Source organism: Lonchura striata, chromosome W (assembly GCF_050655825.1).
Source record: "Lonchura striata isolate lonStrDom1 chromosome W, ASM5065582v1, whole genome shotgun sequence".
Taxonomy (NCBI): Eukaryota; Metazoa; Chordata; class Aves; order Passeriformes; family Estrildidae; genus Lonchura; species Lonchura striata.
Window position 1 is genome coordinate 42,295,764 of NC_140743.1, and position 19,218 is coordinate 42,314,981.

Here is a 19,218-nt window from a genome sequence, read left to right on the forward strand (position 1 = left end):
ACGGCACCCCTGAGAGAATTGAGTCTGACAACGGCACCCATTTCAAGAACAGCCTTATCAACACCTGGGCCAGAGAACATGGTATCGAATGGATATATCATATTCCCTATCATGCTCCAGCTGCCGGCAAAGTTGAACGGTGCAACGGACTCCTTAAGACTACCCTGAAGGCACTTGGTGGGGGAACATTTAGAAACTGGGAAATTAACCTGGCAAAAGCAACCTGGATGGTCAACACCCGGGGGTCTGTCAATCGAGCTGGCCCTGCTCAGTCAGAACCCTTACACGCAGTAGATGGAGATAAGGTCCCTGTAGTACATATGAAAGGTATTTTAGGGAAAACTGTTTGGATTAATCCCACCTCAGGCAAAGACCAACCCATTCGTGGGATTGTCTTTGCTCAAGGACCTGGTTACACTTGGTGGGTAATGCAGAAAGATGGGGAGACCCGCTGTGTACCACAGGGAAACTTGGTCTTAAGAGAGAACTGGGTGTAAGATTTCATGGTGTACAGATGGAAATAGAATAAGGGGTGGATAATGTCCTGGGTTGTAAAATAAGCTTGTATTCTATTTGCCATCCGTCGAAGGCAAAACCTGTCGGACAGGTTTCGTTATCTCTCTCAAAGACAATGGTTTGCACCGTAAAGGCAATGGTTTGTTTATACACTATTGACTGACTCCCTGCCGGGCTGGTAAGTGAGGGGGGTCCCGCCCAGAGGGGGAAGCAAGCACTCTATTATGGTTTAAAGGAGTAGCTTTTGGGGAGAGAGGCAGCTCGATCGCTCTCTTCGCGGGATTCCCGGGGGAAGCAGCTCTCTTCGGCGGCACTCGCAGCGAAGCAGCCGGCGCGCGTTGAGCCGACGGCGGCGGAGCTCAGAGGCAACCCCGGCGCAGAGGAAGGCCGGCCCCACTGCCACCAGATCTTCAGAGGAAAACCATACCCTTCTAGAGATCACCACTGCAGCTACAATTCACCAGCCACTGCAAGGGAAGCAAATTGTCCCAGTAGAACTGATACTGGCACCCCGCAGGTTCTGGACTTTTTTCTTTCACTGGTTTTGTTTGTACCGATTGCATTTGCCTTTTTTTAAATTGTTGTCTAGTTTTCTCCTAGTAAAGAATTGTTACTCCCACTCCCATATCTTTGCCTGAGAGCCTTTTAATTTAAAGATCCTGGTAATTCAGAGGGAGGGGGGTTTGCCGTTCTCCATTGCACAGGAGGCTTTGCCCTCTTTCACAGACTCCTGTCTTGTCGAACCAAGACAGTTTGAAAGACAGGTGTCAGCAGAGGGAGGTGGGAACCTCCCTTGAAATGAAGAATATGACCCACTTCTCTCTAAATTGTTATAACTTTGAAATTAAGGGGCTTTGAAGCAAAGATATGGGAAAAGGAATAGCAGTTCTTTACTAGTATATATATGGATAACAAGGCAAACAAACAACAATGGCAGCAACAACAAACAAAACCAGAAAACCAGTAAGAGCCTTCTCTCGACTGCAGGCATGTTCCCCTTTGGAATATTTATGGTCACAGCCGACAGGGGTGCTGGTGGCTCCCTGCTGGGCAGGGCAAGTGAGATGATTCTCCCTCAGCTGCAGGGGGCGCTGTGGCACAAGTTCAGCCATCTCTCACATGTGGTAATGGTGGATGCAGCTGGCAGAAGGGATGGAAAAGTGGCTTCCTTTACAAACCCCCAGTGCAGATGATCCTGGGTGCCCCTCCAGATGGCGAAAAGAGATGTGGCAGGAATCTCAGAAGGAGCAAACTGAACAGCAGGGACGAGCAAAATAACGGAGAGGTGAGATGTATCAGAAACTCTGCAGCTGTAGCTGGAACTGGGGGACATCCTGGCAGGCAGGGGATGTAAGGCTATTGATATAAATTAAAATTTGTCCAGCCAAATTAAGATGAAAAATAAAATATTTATTTTGCAATCAAATTATATCTAGCCAGCCACAAGGAAAGAACAGTGCCGAGCCTGTGGTCCGCGCTGGGTGTGCAACAGAGAAGACAGCCTCAGCAGAGGTTTTCCTCTATGCCACACACACACCCTCTTGGTACAAACGGTTTTTATAGGGAAAATTCCGCCCGAGGCCAGGGTTTCAGCAATCAGTTCTTTTCTTCCCATTCAGAGTCCCAACCATTGATGAAATTTATTTTCTTGGCATTGGGGTGGAACAATCCAGTGTCTGGTGTTGATGAATCTCCTGATGTAGTTATGGGGATACGGCATTCACATGTATCAGCCCGGGGGATTTTCACATGTATCAGTCTCAGGTCGTTGACACAATGATCAGTGCCTGGGCGTCCCCATATGGCTTCGAGATACGTCCCATCTCCGGACAAGTCACATACATTTGCTTGCAAATGAGGTTTCAACATAGACTGAGTTTTACTTATGTGGGGGCAGCTTCTAATACAGACGTGTGTTTTCAAAAAAAAAATACTAAACATTACATATACCATATTATAATTGGCACGAATTACATTCACTACACATAACAATCCCCCACCTTTTATATTGACCCATTAATTCACGCCCTAATTTTTTTACCTCTACTGACTCCTTATTTCAGCTTCTTACTTTTTTACTTCCTGTGTTACTTGTTTTATTTTATTTTCTAGGTCTATTATTTCCTTGTCCTTTGCAAATCAAAATGTCTTAATATATTGTAGACAGACTTTGTCATCCTGATCCTCTAAAAGGTCAAGGATGATTAGTTCATTTTTTTGAGAGGCATTTTATTTTCATACTTTATTTCCCACCCAATAGGTCTTTTCCTCCTATCATACACATTCTTAATTTGCTTAAATCATAACACAGTGAATTTGCTTGGAAATAGGCCACAAAGACTGACTCCCTCTTCTCTCTAATCTACACTGTGTGGTTACATTTTTCACAGGCTGGGATTGATATTACCTCAGTATTCCTTCTCTCTATTTTGTGCACTGACTGCCCGTCTTTAGGGGTCACCTTCAGTAAATGATCCTTTGTTTCTTTCTTGAATTTGTATGCCCCCTGTTGAATGTCGTTTGTGGAGCAATGCTTGTTTCTTCTACCCTTGCTGCAGCTTCTTGGGGCTGGGAATGTCAGAGCCTCCAATTCCCCTTGTCCTCTCCGGGCAGTCTGTACGCATGCTACATCTTTGCTGCCGGGGCCTCGTACATCTGTGCTGGGTAAGCAACCTGAATGCATGCTAATTTTGAGGCACATTGCTAGACTCAGGATCATCAGGCCCCCCACTATGTAAACTCCTCTGCCTCTGCCTTCACCCAATCTGGGTTGCAACAAGTGGCGGGGTAAACTATCTTCTCGTCAGCAGGAGTCGTCGTCTGTGGTGCAGTACCTGGCCCAAACTGCATATCTCTGTTTAAAGATGCCCCACCGTGATAGTTTAACTGAGTCTGCTCTGCAGGGTACTTTGTTTAATTTCTGTCACTCAACAGTAATGATCTGAGCCTTTAACCTCAATTTTCCCCTCACCCTGTTTTAGAATAGGTGAAACCACACCAAGGAATCTACTTCAATTATACACAGACAAGTGACGAGCCCTGAAACACAGCTAGTCAGGAGCTGTTCTTATTCTAAACACTTATGACCCAATCCTTTTGGCCAAACCCCCTTATACAGTGTGTAACCCAAACCTCGTTACAGTATTCTCAAATGAAATGCACAAATGGATAACATTCACAATCTGGTACAGAGCACCTGATCAAGTCACTGTTAGTCATTTACTTGGTTGATGCCAGGTTAATTTCAGGTCTCCAAGGGGGGGGGAGGTGACTCTCCACTCCAGTGTTTTTTCTCGCAGCTTGTTTTTCTTCATCTTCACTCTTGATGTGTGCATCCACCCCTTCTCTGCAGTTCATATTGCTGTGCCTGTATTGCTCTGTCTGTGGTCAAAAGGACAAGATGGGGGGGGGGCCCTCCCAGACCTCCCTCCAAGTCTTTATGAATACCTTGTCCTCAGGCTGCATTACATGTATGGAGAAACCTAGAGGGATATTCTGCACAATTATTCTCTTTCCACAATTCCTGGAGATTCTTGCTTATGGCTATAAGGTAGGGCTGTATCTGCCCATCTTCTATTTTTGGGTGTCCCACTGGCATGCCATGTACATAAGGCATCCCGTATTCAAAAGGCTAGTATGCCACTGGGAAATTTCCCAGTGCTGCCTGACGGGTTTTTGGCCGATTTACTTTTTGGCAAATCACACACCCATGTACCTCCTGTTTTGCCAGTTTATAGATGCCTTTACACCCAAAGAATCTCAGGAATTGCTCTGCAAGTGCCTGGGCCTCCAGTGTGTCTGTTGATGCAATCTACCCAGAATTTTTCTTTGTGTAATCTTTTGACAATAATTCCCTCCCATCTGGTAATTTCCACTTACTTTCTTCCAGAAGACCTCCGATTTTCTGGTAACCTTCTACCTCCTTTTGAGAAGGAAGAGGGGTAAATTCCTGGGCTTCCCCTTCCTCAGTCTCCAGGGTGCTTACCTTTAGTAAAGTGGCGCTCTGCCTCTTTGCCTGCCAAGTTGTTCTCTGCTCCTGAAATGCATTCCAGTTTGGTGTTCTTTCACATGGACTATGGCAATTACCTCTGGTCCCCTAATTGCCTTCAGAATCTGTTTGATTATTTCTTCATGTTCCAGTCCCTTTCCTCAAGTGTTGAGTAATCTCCTCTCTTCCCAGATCTTCCCAAAGGTGTGTACTACCTCAAATGCATACATTGAATCAGTGAAAATTGTTCCCTTTTTCCCTTTCAGTCTCTGCAATGCCCTGTATACTGCATACAATTCACAAGCCTGAGCTGACTAGTCCATACTCAGAAGTCCAGATTCTACCACCTCCCGAGTCTTTCCATCTATCACTGCATATCCAGACTTTCTCTTCCCATCCACGACCCTTGCTGACCTATCCAAAAACCATTTTTCCCTTTCCTCAAGTTCTTCTTCTTCTAAATCAGGTTTTATCTTGGTTTGTAGTTCCACTACTTCAGCGCAATTGTGAGAAGGGGCCCCGGTGGCTTCCCCAAACAAAAACTGAGCTGGGTTTTGGGCCGAGGTGGTTCTTAATTTTAAGTCATGGGAGTGAATCATGATAGCCTCATATTTCAGGAGCCTAGTGTCTGTTAGCCACTTGTCTGCTTTTTGTTGTAAAATGCACCTTACCTTGTGTGTGTGTGTGGTGGGGAGGGGGGGGGGGGTGTAAACTCCTAGTGAAGCCTGAAGGTTACCTTTTTGACTTTTTCTACCAATAATGCTGCAGCCACGATTGCTTGTAAGCAAGTGGGCCACCCCCTGCTGACAGGATCAAGGAGTTTTGACAAATATCTAACATGCTTTTGGTTCCTGCCCAGTCCTGAGTCAGAACTCTGTGTGGCTACTTACATCCATAAATAACTGGAAGGGCCTTTTTACATTGGAGACACTCAGCACTGGAGCTGCCATAAGAGTTTCTTTTAGCTGTTTAAAGCTTTCCTCATCTTGGTTGGTCCATTTGAGCCTGTCTGTGTGTCATGGTTTGACACTGGCACACTGCCAACGCCCCCATGAAAATTCATCTTCCCAAATAAATACTGTGAGATGTGATCTGGAACAGAGCAGAGCAGGCCCAAACTTAAAAAGAAAGGGAAAGAAAACTTTATTGAACTACTACTATGATAAAGGGGGAAAAAAAAAACGGAAACAAAAAACACACACTAAATCCAAAATGAAAACCTTCAAAAAGATTCCTCCTCCTCCCACCCCAACTCCAACAAACTACTGTGAGACACAACTTGGACCCTTAATCAAGTTATCACCCTTCAATATAATCAATACTAAGTCCATCAAGGGAGAGAGGAGTCTCCCTTGCACCACAGACCCCCAGGAAACACAGATGCCACCTCTTGTGTTTCCATGGCACCTCCCAGAGAAACTCTTCCAGTGTGATACTCTCCTCTCCATGTCACAGTGCTCTCACCACCATGCATGGACAGACTGCTCATAGGGCTCCTTTAAGGATGCTTTGCCAAGGACCAAAAGAAACAACAGTTCAGTATCTCATTTTGGGACCATAGTCCCGTCCCCCCCCCCCCCCCCCCTTTTCCTCCTCCCCTGGGGCCAAGGGTGAAAAGAGATCTTCCTCTTCCTGAAGACAGAGGGCATCATCACACCCTCCTCAGGTTTTCTCTGTTCACTCCATTCCTGAACTGGTAGTTGCTGAAGCAGGTCTCTTGGCTCACCATGCATCCCCCTAAAATACAGTCTTTCTTGGAGGAGAAATTGGTTCAGTCTATGGCTAAGAAGAAAAGTCCAGCCAAAAGCCACTCCATCATCTCCCCCCAACCTTCTTTTCCTAACATCTCAGGTCTCAGGCTGTCTCTCTTTTCTTTCAAATCAAGGAGGAGTAATATTTCACAAAGCCTTCATTCCCCAGGAAAGGATTAAAAGTCCCGACTCCCCAGACGGCTCTCGGCCCAGACTCCATCTCCCACACTGGGCACCTTCCCCCCCTGCCACCCTTCTCCTTCTCCACGGCCAGAGAATTTCCAGGTGTCTTCAAGCTCTCTATCTCTTCTCCTCTGGGAGGGTGGGGAGCAAAGAAATCTCAGACTTTGTCCACCCTTCAGTCCGAAGGAGCTGGCCCGGTTCCAGTCCCCCCACCCTTCGGCCTATTTCAGCCAGGCCGCATAGCTTCCCCTCCCCCACCCAGCCCGTGGCTGGGCAGGGGAGAGTCTGCACTCTCTGCTGATGGGAACCAAAGAGACAATTCTCCTGGGAGTTCTGGCTTTTAACCTCCTGTGTTCTCAGAGGTGTGTCCAGCCTTTAGTGGTCAATCCAGGTGCCAATATCCAAACGTGACACTGATTGGTCTGACTATCAGCTTCCTGAGAAAATTCCCTTCCGTGTTGAACCACATCACTGTGGTAAGCTTTTCGTAAAGAAATCTTACCTTTTCACTGTAAACTTCAATCCATTGCCTGCAGTAGCCCTAAAGTCCCAGTAATTGTCTCACCTCTCTCTTTGCCTGTGGGGGAGGTAATGTAATTATCCCCGACACCTGGTCTTGATCCAATCTCTTTTTCCCTTTTGTCAACCAATGCCCTAAGTACTTCATCTCAGGCTCTGTGAATTGTAATTTAGATGTTTGAAACATTTAAGCACCTTTTTCCCCAATAAGTTTAACAGGGCTATAGTTCCTGCCCTTACATCCTCCTCCTTAGGACTAGATACCAATAGATCATCTACATATTGCAACAATTTTCTCCCCTTTGGCACCGCCCCCTCCCCCCATTTTAGATGTAAAATGCACAGCACAACCTTACACTGACCAAAAACAAAACAAATTCGCTACCGATTTCCAAAAACTCTGGTTGAGAAGTGTAAGCACATAGATTTCAGCCTTGCAGAGCAGCAGCAGCAGCCTGTGCTGCTTTTAAAACTGTCGCCTGCAGCAATGGGGACTCCTCCACGCCATGTGGCTGAGCGGTGGACCAGTGCTGCCTGTGCATACCAGGAAAGCCTGAGCCCGCCGCCTGCACCCTAACAGGGTAGGTAGAAGGCTCCTCCCGCTCATGCTGCAGGGAAAACCAAAGCTGCGCCACACCACTACGAAGGGGAGTGGTAGGCAGAGCCCCCGCTCCCTCCGAGCTGGCGCTGCCACCTCTGCCACTGCCGTGCGGGTTCTAAAAACAGCAGAGACACGCTGCCTGTGGCTGCACCCGACTCCGCGAGGCTGCGTAACCTTTTCTAACATTCACCCCCAAGGGGCTTTCTCTCGGAATCTTGGGCAACCCACCCCTTCCACATTTCTCAGGTTTTACAGTTTTCCCTTGGGTTTTCTCCTGAATTTTATTTTTCTTTTGTCCCATGCTTTAAGTTTCCTTACCGTATTTCCGAGTCAGTGTCTGCAAGTCATTCCAAGAAGTCAGTTAGCCATGCGCTAAATGTATATTTTGGTCTTGTCCCAGACCGAGTCTTACCAAGTGTTTAAACCAGTCTGTCCCCGACAGAGCCTTGCCAACCTAGTAACAGCACAGTGAACCAGTCTGTGGGTTTTCAGTTGGAAGTACAGTGAGCTCTCTTTCACCTGTTTTACTGGGCTCCCCGAGTCCAGAGTTGGTGAGGTTTACCAGTTTCCTGAGTCAACGAGAATGCACCTTCCCTCCCCCGCCCCATCCGTGATTGAATCCCCGTAACTCCCTGAGTTTCAGGTCATATGTGTGTCGTGAGTGTACCCGATCTCGTTTGCTTTCCCTACAATTGACCACTTCCCTCTGGGGATAGTGAAACTGCGATTTTGGGGTCCACTCTTGCCCCGTGATGAGGTCACGTCTCACACACACACTCAATCACCCTCCACTCAACCACGAGATATTTATGGCTCTTTTTCCCACGTGGATTCTTTGTTCATGTCGATTTTATAAGTGAAAGTTTGTTGCTGCAGCTTCGGAGGTCCGACTTCGAGTTCTGAGAGCTCTGGGCCTGTTTATACCCTTTCCTTAATGTGGCTTTCCAGCTGTTTTTCGGAATCTGGTTGGGTCCGTGTTGTTCCTCAGCCCTGTCCAGCTGCTGAAATCAGCGGGGCGCTACCCGGATCGAGGATAGGTGTCTTGGTTCGACAAGACAGGAGTCTGTGAAAGAGGGCAAAGCCTCCTGTGCAATGGAGAACGGCAAACCCCCCTCCCTCTGAATTACCAGGATCTTTAAATTAAAAGGCTCTCAGGCAAAGATATGGGAATGGGAGTAACAATTCTTTACTAGGAGAAAACTAGACAACAATTTAAAAAGGCAAATGCAATCGGTACAAACAAAACCAGTGAAAAAAGTCCAGAACCTGAGGATTCGGGGTGCCAGTAGCAGTCCTGCTGGGACTATTGCTCCCCTTGCAGTGGTTGATGAACTGCAGCTGCAGTGGTGATCTTTTGAAGGGTATAGTTTTCCTCTGAAGATCTGGTGGCAGTGGGGCCGGTCTTCCTCTGCGCCGGGGTTGCCTCCGAGCTCCGCCGCCGTCGCCTCGGCACGCTCCGGCTGCTTCGCTGCGAGTGCCGCCGAAGAGAGCTGCTTCTCCGGGAATCCCGCGAAGAGAGAGAGCCAGCTGCCTCTCTCCCCAAAAAGCTACCCCTTTATACAATAATAGAGTGCTTGGCTTCCCCCTCTGGGTGGGACCCCTCACAATAGGATGGTGTTACATTTACCAGCCTGGCAGTGAGTCAGTCAATAGTGTATAAACAAACCATTGCCTCTACGGGGCAAAACATTGTCTTTGAGAGAGATAACAAAACCTGCCCAACAGGTTTGCCTTCAACAGATGGCAAATAGAATACAAGCTTATCTTACAACCCAGGACATTATGGAACCCCTTGGATACCCCGAAACCAGATCAAATCTAGGTCACCAAGATTGTTATAAATGAAAATTTGTCCAGCCAAATTAAAATGAAAAAATAAAATATTTATTTTGTGTGAGAACCCCGGCCTTATTCTGGGGTCCCATATGGTGGTGAAATTCCTCCTCCAACCCGTGCTTCCAAAGAAAAACTGTGCAGGCTCTTGCTGTTCAGTCTCAAGGCAGTTTATTGTTAGTTATCTAAAAGATTGTTTTCTCGGGCTGCGGCTGTTTGGTCAGCGGCCCGGGCAGAGGCACACACACACACACTGACATCCTCTCTATCTGCTGCTTTCTTCTTCTCTCTCCCCGCCCAGGGCTGCTGCTATCTTTTATATGATATATTACATATTACATGTTTATAGTTTTCCTCCAGTACCTACTACCTATATTACAAAGTGCTTTTCTACTCTAAACCAATCTCTGAGTGCCAACATCACCAAGAACATGAAGGCAAGGAAAAAGAAGGAGGAAGAACAAGATCAGCCCACTTTCCTCCATCTTAGAACTTCTGACCCCCATGTACAAAGTAAAAACCCCCCTGTACAAGTGTTAAACCCCCCTTGTACAATGCTAAAAAAAATTTCCCCTCTGTTTTGTAACTACTTTTACTATGCTATCTAACCTTTTGTGACTGCTTGTTCCACCTCCAAAGTTGGTAACTCATTCCATGGCTCAAACTCAAAATCACAGCTGTTTCCAACTGTCTGCCAGGGTCTAAAATGCTTCTGACCAAGGCCTGGAGCCTCTAAAAATGTCTGAGAGACATTTTGAGTTCCCACATCTCCCCTCTCTGTTTGAACCAGAAATACCTGCTTTGCCATGTTGTTCAAGGCCCTTCGAATGCACATGAAAATGCATGGCAGAACAAGTAGAACTACAAGCCCTATAAGGATATAAAACACTATTTTAAAAAGTTTTTTCCACAATGGTGAAAGATTAAAAAAGCCAATGAAATCATCTCACCAGAATCCTGTAACTTTCTTTCTTCTCAGTTTGCTGATACTACCTTGCATCTGTTTCATATTTTCATGAATAGATTTTGAATGATCAAACAAGTTTATGCAGCACATCTCCTCAGATTTTTCACATCTGTGCCCATGTGACAGCAGCAAATAACCAACTGCTGCCCTGTTCTGAAGCACCGCTTGTCTTGCACAGCTGATATCTGTTAACATGTCACTCACTGCAGACAAAATGGTACAATTGTTTTTCTCAATCCAGCATGCTATGTGGTCTAATTGTGTCAAAGCCACCCCTAACGCTGTTTGGGGTGAGAAAATTGCTACTGCGATTCTCTGAGCCTCGTCCTAAGTACAAACATCATTATCACAATTTGGCTATATTGTTTCAAAGGATCTTTTTTCTTTCCTGTGTGTCTGCTCCTTTAAAGTTCTCAAATCAGGTGTTATCAATGCAAGTTCCTCAATGCTGCATGGACTGCCTTTGACTTTTGCAGGGATAGCAGGCCAAATTCTGTCCCCGCAAATCAAAAACACTCCCTTTGGTAAATTGGCTGGGTGTTGAAGGGATAATTTGCTTGTCACTTTGGTGTGATTGCACCAGGATGATGCATTTCTATAAAAGAACTGATTTGGAATGATATCTACTATATGATTATCTGTCTTTGCCACTCTCAATGGATTGAATTTGATACCAAACTTCATTCTTGTTGACCCAAAAAATGTCCAACTCTGGAGGTTCAAAGTGAGCCATAGGAAGGAACTGTGTCCAAACATGCCATCCTTCCACAGGATCCGAAAAAGACTTCAGAACCTTTTGGAGGGATGTCCCTTGGAATTGGTCATTCCTTCACTGGCATACCTACCAAGCGTGTTGAAAATTGTTTCCCCAGTTCTGAATAGGTCAGGCAAATGCTGTCCAGACCCGCTGCTTTTGCCAAAGTCTCTCACACATTTTCCCTTGGTTGTTTCATGGGAAAGCCTGTCCCATTGCCCAAGGCAACAAGCAAGAGAATGAAGCACATGAACACTATCTGTCTGAACCCCATGTCCATGTCCCTAACCTCTGTGAGAAACCCCACAATGCAGCAACATCCAAACAACACTTGATTCCCCAGAAAAACCCCAAGTCTCTGAGTTGCCAATCATTGTCCGACGAGATGTCTGCAGCATTGCTGTCCACCTTCGTCTGCGTGCTTGCTTCTCTGCTTCTCTCGTTCACGTTCACTGGCATTTGCATCCGATAAGGTTTCACGTGCCTTGCCGACACCCACGTCGGTCCTCGTTCTATAGAAACACAAACGAAACCTTGCCCAGAGTTATTAATGTAAATGGACTTTCAATTTGTCCTGACTCTGGGTTTCTGAGCAAAACTAAAGAATTTTCCCTTAGTTTTGCTCGTGTACTCTTTGTAAAATGTCTGACAATTGGTGGAGTGGACTCTGAAAAAGAACCCTTAAAAAAATTCAACACATACAAAGCTTTGTTCAACTGCATATGAGATATTGCGCCTGCCTCCTCCTTTTCTGTTGATCCAAATGGATTTCAGGGTGTGATGTGTTCTCTGGTTTCCCCTGTATGTCATGATCCAAAAATTGCTCCTGGAAATGTGTGAACTGCAACATAAATATGAAAATATATCAACTGAAACACAAATGTTTTCAAGCCTCTCAAAAGATGCATATTTCACCAGTTTGCCACAGCTGAAGACTTTTTCAAACCTCTCGTATTGGTCACTCCTGTAGGTACAGGACTCTATGCAAACTCACACTCTGACATGCACTGATGATTTCCTTTTCCTGACCTTTAGAAAAGTGAAAGCATTCCATCAATGTTTGTACATTTTTGTGGAAAAAATGCATGGCTCAATTTTGCTTGCTCAAAAATGTCTGGCAGCATGTGTAAGATGGGCACTGTGCATCTGTCTACATGAACATTCACTTTTACTAAAAACCTCGGAAGTGAAGAATGCATTCTGATGTGTATGACAAAATATTTATGTCCTTTGTTTTCAAGGATTATTTTAATGCATAATAGATATGAATATAAAACTTCATTGTCCGTATGTTTTAAAAGTGATTCCTCTAATTGTTTGACCACACTTGCAATATACACTGAATCTGTGATCAGATTGATGGCTTCTGAAATAACTGAAAAACTCTGACTATTGCTACTAATTTTACAATTTCTGGTGAACCTTGTACCATTTTTTACATCTGATTCCCATTTCTCTATTTTTGGAATTTTCCATGTGATTTGTGAGTTTTCCTTGAACTATCAGTAAACACTGTCATCTTTTCCATTGATTCCTAACTTATTTTTGATTTATCTCTAAAACTTATTTTTGCATTTAACCAAAATATTTTTTCTTTAAATGTAAATGAATGATTAGGAAATCTTTGCCTGACATTGTCAGCAATCTGGTGTTAGCCTTAACAATGATCTGAGCCATTATCTCTAAATCTGTAAGAACTCCATTTCAGGGCCTGTAAGGTAAAAACAAAAACCCACTTTAAACTTCTGTGAAAATATTAACAGAACTCTTGCTCAAAGTTATTAACTTGACAGATTTTTTCAATTTGATCCGTCCAGTGTCTGGCACTCTTTTCATATTTTCCTCGACAATCAGCGAAATCAAGTCTACAAAAGAATTATCTCAAAAGATTAAAATATACAAAATCTTCATTGCTTATTCCAGCCTTATTTCAGGCACTTCTTTATTTCTTTTCTTTTTTTCTCTTTTCTCCTTTATTCTTGTTTTTTTTTTTCTCTCTTTCTCTTATTTTCTTTTGAATCAAGAATGTTGAAATATAAAACATAATATAAAACAAGACAAAATACCTTAATAATAAAATGCAGAAAACCTATCAAAATCAATAACCATTCAAGAGAGTTCAAAAGAAAGATTCTAAATAACATATATAAAATTGAAAAAAGCATAATTATCAGAAACATTGTGCCAGCGGTTCAGAGTCTGCAAACAGCTGAAACATTTGTTTCCAGTGAAAATTGGCATTCCTTCCTGGGCAGGGCTGACAAGTCTCACCCCAAAGCTGTGTCAGCTGTCAAATTTGTAGGATCGAATTGATGGATCAAAATGATCTATATAACATTCATTTTTGTGCAAAAACCTCTGAATTTTGCTGGCAAACTCATCCGTCCAAGTTAAAATCAGGGCCTGGCCAAACCCCAAACTTTAAATTGGAGTGATGTTCTTTAACATATTATCTTAAACAAAGATTATACCAACAATACATATATGATACCTAAGACATAACCACTTATTATAACATTTTCATATAAAATAAACACTTGAAGTTCAAACTGATAAATTGACACAAGGATTCATTCTTCTTGAAACTTCTTTGAAGGAAAAGGATGTTTTTCAATTGGAAGAAATAACAAGATTAACATTGACAAAAGGCTGTGTCTTGGTTTGACAAGACAGGAGTCTGTGAAGGAGGGCAAAAGCCTCCTGTGCAATGGAGAAGGTAAACCCCCTCCCTCCGAATTACCAGGATTTTTAAATTAAAAGGCTCTCAGGCAAAGATATGGGAATGGGAGTAACAATTCTTTACTAGGAGAAAACTAGATAACAATTTAAAAAGGCAAATGCAATTGGTACAAACAAAACTAGTGATAAAGTCCACAACCTGAGGATTCGGGGTGTTGGTAGCAGTCCGGTTGAAATGATAGCTGCTCCTCTTGCAGTGGCTGATGAATTGCGGCTGAAGTGGTGATCTTTAGAAGGGTATAGTTTTCTCTGAAGATCTGGTGGCAGTTGGGCCGGTCTTCCTCTGCGCCTGGGCCGCCTCCGAGCTTCGCCGCCGCTGCCTCACCGCGCTCCGGCCGTTTCTCTGGGAATCTCGCCGAAGGAGCTGCTTCTCTGGGAATCCCGCAGAGAGAGAGAGAGCTGCTCTGTCTCTCAAAAGGTACCCCTTTATACAATAAAAGAGTGCTTGGCTTCCCCCTCTGGGTGGAGCATCACACAATGGGATGGTGTTACTTTACCAGGCCTGCAGTGAGTCAGTCAATGGCCCATTAAACAAACGATTACCTCTTCAGAGCAAACCATTGTTCTTGGAAGAGATAACAAACCTGCCCAACCTCCAACAGATGGCAAATAGAATAGAAGCTTATCTTACAAACCAGGACAGGCTGTGGAATGCTTCAGACACCTCTCTCTGAGATCTTCTGAAAAACATTTGAGAATGATAAGAAAGAAAAATGCAATTATTCCACTCACAAGAAATATAAAAACAAACCAGAGAGTTCACCTAGAAAAATGAACAACATATTTAAAATCCAAAATTAGACTTCAGAATGACATGTAACCTGGATGAGATTACATAAACAACAATAAAACTTACGAATATTCACTATGACAAAACAAAGCACAGAGCTTCACCTGATAACATGATAAAATTTCTTAACAATAACATTTATAAAACACTTAAGTAGTTAAACGTAAAAGAAAGGATTTGGAAACAAACACCCTTTGTATCATTGCACAAAGAAATAACAAAATACACAAGTGATCATTAAACAATGAAATCAATCTCAGAAAAACTCAGAATAAATTCCTTCAAGACTCTTATACACTGACAAACTTACAATAAAACAGAAAATACTAAAATAAAACCAAGGATCCAATAGATTGTGTCTTCCCCTTAACTCAATGTTCACTATCATCTCATAAACTCTTTCAGTCAAAATCTTCTTATCCTTAAAGAAAAACAACTAAACTTTGTTAATTAAACAAACTTGACCTTTGAAAAACTTAAAATAATTTTTGAATCAAACATTACTTAAACTTAATATATAAAAATCTTGGTAAAAAATCCCTAAATTATATTAACTTTATGAAATCTATATGCATCAAATTAACAATATATAAATCCATTATCAATTAAACTCATAAACTTAACTTCTTCAGGGCCCAAACTAAGATAAACTTAAAGTGATATACTCTAATTAAACAATACTTAAACTTAAACCAAACTATATAAAAATCAATTATATTATTAATAGAATGTTAAAAGACAACTTAACTTAAACCCTAATATAATAAATTACTAAAATTTCATGCCATTCAATTTTTGTATCTCAATTCTCATTATGATATCTTTTTTTTCACATTGTGTTCCACAATCAATATTCTTCATCACACTGGCTGGGTGTATCTGCTGATCAATTCTGTCACCTAACTAAAAAATCTGGGGTTAGCGTTTAGAAACATTGTAGAAGTTTGGAGGAGACCCTTATATTGCAATGATTTCAAAGGGCGACTTAACTGCATCTTATTTTTGGGGTGAATGTTGGAGTCCCATCCCTCAGCATTGCTGCAGGATATTTGGCGCAATGGATGTGCTTGTGAAAGGTTGTTTGCTCTGGCTGCTGTGGTTTTCTTGTTTGCCGCCACTGATGAAAGGAGATGGGTGGTGCATCGCTCGCACTCGCTGTGGAGAGGCTGTGACCAAGGAAATCCCTGCAACTGGCTCTGCCCAGTCCCCGCCTGCACCAGCATGGGTGGTGCAGAGGGGAGCACTTCTGGCGCAGCCAAGCCCCGCTTCTACTTGCGTTAGCATGGCTGTGCATCTCTCTTGCTCACCCTCCCTGCTCACGCCCAGTGTCAGCTGTGCTGGACCCGTGCCTGAAATCTGCCCCTCTCAGCCACTTCCGCGTTCGCCCTGACTCCCGCAAATGCATGTGCAGCCTGGATTCACCCGTCTCTGTCTCTGTCGCCATGGGAACAAGGGAAGGAATGCCGGCCCCGAAAGCACCCTGCCGCGCTGGCCCTGGCCACGGCCGTGGGCTCGGGAGCACCTTTTCCCTTCTCTCGACTGGACCTGGCACTGCTCCGGTCCCGCTCTTGGTCATCCCACCCGGTCCCGGTGACTGTCCCCAGTTCTCAGCATGGTTCGGCGCTCTGCTTACGTCATCAGCGCACGCTTGCTGCTTCCCGCCGCTACTGCGCTCCCGCGCCGCGTGCTGCCTGCTCGGGTTTTTTCCCCCCGCGGTTGCTGCACAGTCTGTGGACGGCTGGCTGGCAGCCGCCGCCGCCGCTGACGCCATCAGTGCCCGTGCCACGCTCGAGTTGAGAGAGACTCTACCATTCCACGCACTCTGCTTTCCAATTTGTACTTCCGATAACATTTGTGCATTTCTTCTGACAATTGATTTACATTTGCAAACCCTGCATTAATTCCTGATAAATTTTGATCATTTCTTCTAACAATTGATCCATGTGTTACTGATTCTTGTTGCAATATCTATTCTATTCTGGCCATGTCTGAAGGTGGCAGGGATTGGCTGTTGGTTTATGCTGGCTGTTGCCATGGGAACTGCAACGGAACCGTGCCCTGAATCATCCTGGCCACGCCCTGTCCCTGCCTGCGTCACCAGGGGGTGTGGACGCTTCTGCTCTGGTCCCGGCTATGCTTTCGCCTAGCTCCGGCTTGCACCACCTGATTCAGAGCCACTGCCATCCCCCCCCCGAGACTGAGGCAATCACTTTCCTGTTCCCATTCCGGCCCCGATGTCTCTCATCTTGCTTTGCCCCTCTCTTGTCTCTGTGCCAGCACCCACAGCCCGTGCGTGCCGGCTCCGCCCCACCTGCACCCCATGCCACGCATTCTAGATGCAAAAAATCCCCTCCACCCGTGGCTGTCCGGTTCTGCTCGACCTTCACGCGCATGTCTGCTGCCTGAGCTGCAGCGAGGGAAGCCTCCCGCTGTCTCTCTCCTGGTTTCTCGGCAGATGCAGCTGCCTCGGTCAGGGAGCTATCCTCCCGCGCCTTTTGGGTGGCCGCTTCTGCGGCTTCACGAATTCTCGACACTGAACGCTTCACGGGACGCTCGGGATGCCTGACCGCTGCACCCGCGCCCCCGCCGCCCTGTGTCTGTGCTGTTCTTGCTGCCCCCCTTTGCGTCTGCACCGCAGGCTGTTTTGAATTCCCCGCCCGTGCAGCTACGAAAGATTTCTCCTCTCCTCCCCTCTTCCCTCTCTGCTCTGCACTCATGCCTGCACCCTCCCTCACCGGAGACGCGGCAGCCGCTGCCACTCTCACTGCGGGTTCGGACTTGAGCAGTGCTTGGTCCATTCCCTCACCGGGGGCTGCGGCTGTGCTTGGCTTATCTCTCTGTCTGGGGAGTTTCTGCATTGGAGGAGCTCAGGGATTGAGGTTCGAGGGAAACTGAGGAACAGTGGGAACCTGGAGACACAGGGCATGATGACACAACATCCCCTGATCCTCCATGGGAGGCAATCATGCTTGCCCTGGATCTGTGGTGAGAAAAACTGCCCCAAGCTTCTGGCTGGGCAATATTCCCCCTTTGTGCTCCCATAGGAGCCCCAGCTGCCCGGACGGACTTGCTGCGCCGTAGAGCTGGCTGTAATATTGTCCTTGCTAAAAGCAAAAATTTTGCGGCAGTCTTATCTTTTTTTTTTTTTCCTTTTGTGGCTCAGTAATAAAGTTGCTTATTGATCCCTTGCCAAAAATTCAATCCCAAGAAAAGATATACATCTGTGTGCGAGTGACTAACCGCACCTACAATAACAAAGATTTCATTTCATTTGGGGCTATCTCTACCTGATGGGTAGAAGTCTCGCCCTATAGGGCTAAAAAAAATCTTTGGTGTGTCCTTGGGAGAATGCCTTCCCTCCCCATGTTCTTAATTTCGACCATTCTCACCAAAAGCTGAGTCAGCATGAAGTCAGTCCAGAGATGGCACTGTTCATCGTCCAGCAGGCCACAGCGAGGAATCCCAGGCGCACTTCTGGTTTCTCTCCTCCTGGCTGTCCTCAAGACGAAATGCCTTGGTGAAGGTCAGGTTCTTATCTTGAGCTTTCCGCTCCCACTCTTCTTGAAATTGCGGAGAGTGTGTGTGTACTGCTCTTCCTTTTTTTTTTTTCTTCTTTCTTTTTTTGCCGATAAAGGTTGGAGGTTGTTTGATGTTTCTTTTTGTTCTTTTTGTTGATGCTCGACCAGGGACGCCATTTGTGAGAATCCCGGCCTTATTCTGGGGTCCCATATGGTGGTGAAATTCCTCCTCCAACCCGTGCTTCCAAAGAAAAACTGCGCAGGCTCTTGCTGTTTGGTCTCAAGGTACTTTATTGTTAGTTATCTAAAAGATTGTCTTCTCGGGCTGCGTCTGCTTGGTCAGCGGCCTGGGTAGAGGCACACACACACACACTGACATCCTCTCTATCTGCTGTCTTCTTCTTCTCTCTCCCCGCCCAGGGCTGCTGCTATCTTTTATATGATATATTACATATTACGTGTTTATAGTTTTCCCCCAATACCTACTACCTATATTACAAAGTGCTTTTCTACTCTAAACAAATCTCTGAGTGCCAACATCACCAAGAACATGAAGGCAAGGAAAAAGAAGTAGGAAGAACAGGATCAGCCCACTTTCCTCCATCTTAGAACTTCTGACCCCCATGTACAAAGTAAAAACCCCCCTGTACAAGTGTTAAAAAAATTTCCCCTCTGTTTTGTAACTACTTTTACTATGCTATCTAACCTTTTGTGACTGCTTGTTCCACCTCCAAAGTTGGTAACTCATTCCATGGCTCAAACTCAAAATCACAGCTGTTTCCAACTGTCTGCCAGGGTCTAAAATGCTTCTGACCAAGGCCTGGAACCTCTAAAAATGTCTGAGAGACATTTTGAGTTCTGACAATCTTGCAGTCAAATTCTATCTAGCCAGCCACTAGGAAAGAATAGTGCCCAGCCTGTGGTCCGCGCTGGGTGTGCAACAGAGAAGACAGCCTCAGCAGAGGTTTTCCTCTATGCCACACACACACCCTCTTAGTACAAATGTTTTTTATAGGGAAAATTCTCTCTGAGGCCAGGGTTTCAGCAATCAGTCCTTTT

At 45.1% G+C, this 19,218-nt stretch overlaps 2 long non-coding RNA genes and 1 pseudogene across 2 annotated transcripts in view; 1 reads left to right on the forward strand and 2 right to left on the reverse strand.

The window, feature by feature from the left end:
• Positions 1 to 19,218, forward strand: part of LOC146763208 (uncharacterized) — a 662,135-nt gene that overhangs the window by 499,744 nt on the left and 143,173 nt on the right. The gene's annotated exons all lie outside the window — the stretch shown is intronic.
• On the reverse strand, positions 9,979 to 11,455 carry LOC146763222 (uncharacterized; annotated as a pseudogene).
• LOC146763223 (uncharacterized) lies at positions 13,896 to 16,501 on the reverse strand. Its single transcript, XR_014952602.1, has 2 exons — positions 16,275 to 16,501; positions 13,896 to 14,531 (listed from the first exon to the last, which is right to left on the reverse strand). It is a non-coding gene; the product is annotated as an uncharacterized LOC146763223 (long non-coding RNA).